This window comes from Chrysochloris asiatica, unplaced genomic scaffold, assembly GCF_000296735.1.
Source record: "Chrysochloris asiatica unplaced genomic scaffold, ChrAsi1.0 scaffold00247, whole genome shotgun sequence".
In the NCBI taxonomy this organism is placed as follows: Eukaryota; Metazoa; Chordata; class Mammalia; order Afrosoricida; family Chrysochloridae; genus Chrysochloris; species Chrysochloris asiatica.
Window position 1 is genome coordinate 550843 of NW_006408765.1, and position 4521 is coordinate 555363.

General features: G+C 36.1%; 1 pseudogene; it reads left to right on the forward strand.

The window, feature by feature from the left end:
* The first annotated feature begins 487 nt into the window (after positions 1 to 487).
* On the forward strand, positions 488 to 1218 carry LOC102817075 (annotated as a pseudogene).
* Positions 1219 to 4521: the final 3303 nt, after the last annotated feature.

Consider the following 4521-nt stretch of genomic DNA (forward strand, 5'->3'; position numbering starts at 1 on the left):
TTAAAAGCTGATTCCCTCCCCCCTTTTATTGGTGGATTATATCCACCAATAAACTTATATTTCCTACTCAAGTTTTGTGACTTCCTATATCCACTCAAGAAGTTGTGAATTTTTTCTTCTTTTCACACTGTGAAAGTTGCTTTTCCAATCACTTGTCTTTTTAGCAAAAATGTACTACTTATAATTAATGTTGTTGTTAAGTTCTGTCTAATCGGCTCTGACTCATAGCAACACTATGTAGGGTTTCCTAGGTTGTAAATCTTAGTGATACAGAAATCTTCATCTTTCTCTGGCAGAGCAGCTGGTGGACACAAACTGCCCACCTAACTCCATTGTTTATCCTATAGAGCCACTATATTCCACTTAGAATAACTAATATCAAATGAATACCAGGCAGGATAATCTAATAAAATAAACCTATAAACTATTTCCCTAAAGAATACAGACTAAGACTTGCAAGTGCCTGCTAGACTGGAGAGTCTTAAGGATGGAAGGAGAGATGGAGGTACAGAGCTCCGGGGCCAAGGACGGTTTAACCAAGGTCACCCGCAAGGGTACCATTAGGCCAAGAAACATTGGGCTGTGGAGCTTTCAGCCATGCAGAAGAGAGTAGATGCAGGCCGCATGGACACAGAAGAGTCCCCACCTGCGAAGAAGTCCGTCTCCCCACCTGACATCCCACCCCACCCTATCCCTTCCTGGGTGGGAAAGAAGATGCACACTATTGAAAGAGAACTGGATGAAAATATTTACTCCTGTTGTAGAACATTTGGGACTTAAGATACAATTTAACTTGAAATTGATGAATGTAGAAATCAGTACTTGTAAAGAAACCAAGGATGTTAGTGCTCTGACCAAAGCACTGATTTTGTGAATGCCTTTATTCTGGGATTTCAGGTGGAGGATGGTCTTTCCTTCATCTGGTTGGATGACCTTTTCTAGAGTCTTTTGAAATCACAGGTGTTAAACCCTTAAAGGAAGATCACTCTCAAGAGCAATAGGACAAATTGTGGGAAAGGAGGAAAAACCAAGTTCACCACAGAGAATGTGACCTAGACACGGATAGTTCTGGCTGATGTGAAAGCTCATATTCTGGGCTCTTTCCAAAACATCAAGATGGCAAGAACTGCCATTTGCAACCTCATTCTGGGAAGTCCTCCATCCAAGGATTATGGAAATATCTGTGCTGTGGCTAGCAGAGCAGCAGATCGAGTCTGATTTTAAATGAGAGCCTCTTTGTCTCTTACCTTGTCTTTGGAGTTGTGAAACAAAGCTCTTACACTCTACAAATTGTAACAAGAACCACACACAGACATTTTCAGTCACTTCTACCATTCTCAACCAGAAGTTGAAACAGGAAGACGTACCAGTGTTCAGACTCATAATAGCTTTCAATCAGAAGTTCATGCCATTATTAGACTTACACATTGATGAGAATATATATTTTTTCCTCCTAAGTTACATGAGACAGATTTTTATTGTTTATAATTTGCTCATGAGACATAAACTTCTTGCTTAAACAAATCTTTTGTATGAATTTGTAAGATTTTTATTTATAAATTTAAAACTTTCTATAAATTTATAAAAACTTCTCTTTGAATTTTAATTTGAGGAACTATCTTAGAAAAATCTTTGACTCATGGCCTCTCTCAATACTGGGGGTGTTATGTGAAGGTTAGAAAAAGGTCATTAGCTGTTGTTCTTATTCTGTGTGAACCAGGACAAGCTAATCTTTGTACTTGTTTTGCAGCTTTTAAAATTAAAGCCCTATGTCACACACCCACACACATATACACACAAAAGAATACATACTAAATGATGACTAATACAATTGAGAAAGTTCTTATTAAATATTAACATACTCAATCAGGGAATATATAAGGTAATGCCAGATGACTAAGTGGTTTTATCTCAGGAATATAAGATTGATTTAACATCTTAAATTTATGTTGTTTACTATATTAACAAACAAAAAAGCATCATTCTATGATCATATTAATAGATATAAAACACCAGGAGTACAGTTTTATAATAACAATATATAAAATTTAACACCCCCAATGAAATGCTGAAGGATTTGCCTCTAAGGTCAGGAACAAGGCAAGGATGTATGTTACCACCATGTATATCTGTTTAAAACTAAATATACATATTACCTAGCCATCATACTCTTAAGTAGTTACCTAAGAGTAATGAAAACCTATGTCCACACAAGTGAGACCAAAAATGCTATAGGAACATTAGCTGTAATAATTTAAAGTGGCCACAACAAATTATCCATCAAATGGTGAATAAGTCAGCAAATTGTATCATATCTAAACAACTGAACAATAATCATCAATAAAATGAAAACAGAAAACCGCATGAACAAATGTGGAAAATTATCAAAAGCATTTTGTTGAGTGAAATCATAAAAATCTATATACTCAGATTCTGTTAAGATGGAATTTTATAAAAGCAAAACAACAGTGACAGAAATCAGATCAGTGGTTGTCTTGGAGATGAAATCAACTGCAAGGAAACATGAGGACATGTTATAAGGCAAACTCTCTTTTAATACACTTATACACACATACATATCATGTGCGTGTATGTGAGTGGGCTTCAGACAATGCTTAGAAAAATTCTATTATATTTTAATTATTTTTTTCTTTAAAAAAACAGTTTATTGTGAATTGAGAGAAACTTTACAGAGAAGATCATCAGTTTTTTGTTTTTGTTTTGTGTTATTTTAAAGTTTTTATTGTGAAATGAGTGAAGGTTTATGGGACAAATCACTAGTTTTATATTCAACAAATCATACTTCTCTTCACCACAATGATTACAATCCCTTGATGGACTATCAGCCAACAATATTTATCTCTAGTCCCTGTTTTTGGACGTACACATATAAAACAAAACAGTATACATTCATTTAAATGTCCAAAGGGCACATTGTGCAAACTAGCATCTTGCCTATAGGCACACAACCTTTCTCAGTTCATAGACCTTGAGTCTTCAGCTGCTCTATCTCTCTATGCCATCACCTTTACCACTGTCTCTTCTGTCACCACTTCTCTGAGTAGAATCTCATGCTCCACTCATGCTCTTCCCTCTGATGGTCCTAGGGTCTTCTGTTCCTGAATTTAAAGATCAACTATACCCCCTTTTTAGTTACACATCTTCTACATTTACATATGTGACAATCGCATTTAGTTCTGATAACAGTTACAACTGAATCATAAACTCCTATCACCATCATTCCCCATCCTCTGTCTTCAAAAGAGGAAAACTATTCAGTAGGGATTCAAGCTTAATCCCCTCATTCTGAAACTAAGCACACTCATGAAAGTTTGCAAGCAAGTGACTTTGTGGCCATTATTGATAGCCAGTGTTTAAGTTGCCTGACTCTATCAACCCAGTGTACTGAGGAGACGAACTTGATACTTCATAGGAAGAAGCCTTCAATTTTAGTTGGAATTTTGTGCAACTTCATCCATATACAAAGGTCCAGTTCAAGAAGATCATCAGTTTTACATTAAACAATTCATAAGCATTTTGTTTCATCTTATTGATTTCAATCCCCTCATCCTACTTTCTCCCTCTGTTTCCTATTTCTATTCTTGCTTTTTTTTCTGTCCAACTTTGTCCCTGGGTAAATGCTGCATCTTTGATCTCAAATGTTGGATTATTCTAAGGTATATTTAGTTCACTAGTGTTATTATTGTCAAAATTAGGAAATTGAACACTTACAAAAATATCTAACTCACTGATTATATGAAAATATATTCAGTAGATTCAATAACATCTCATTTCCATTACATTGTTGTATATCTTTTTTGTTTTTGTTAGGTGCCATCGAGTCTGTACCAACTCATAACGACCATATACATAACACAATGAAAACTGTCTGGTCCTGGGCCAACCTCACAATTGTTGTTACATTTGAGCCCATTGATGCTGCCACTGTGCCAATCTATCTTGCTGGGGGTCTGTCTCTTTTTATCTGACCATCCTCTTTATCAAACATGATATCCTTCTCCAATGACTGGTTCTTCCTGACAAAATGTCTGAACTATGAAAGACGAAGTCTGGCCATCCTGGCTTCCAAGGAGCACTCTGGAACACAAATCTATTTGTTCTTTTGGCAGTCCATGGTAATTACAATATTCTCCTTCAGTACTATAACCGAAATGCATCTATGATTTGATGGGCTTCCTTATTCACTATCCAACTTTCGTATGCATATGGGTTGTGTCAGGCTCATCTTAGTCCTTTAACTGACATCTTTGCTCTTCAACACTTTAAAGAGGTCTTGTGCAGATTTGCCTAATGCAGTATGCCCTTTGATTTCTTCATGCTGCTTCCATGAGTGTTGATGGTTGCCACAAGCAAAATGAACTCTGACAACTTCAGTATTTTCTCCATTTATATGGATGTTGTTTATTGGTTCAGTGGTGAGGATTTGTACTTTCTGAACATTGAGGTGCAACCCATACCTAAGGTTGTGGCCTTTATCTTCATCAGTAAGTATTTTAAGTC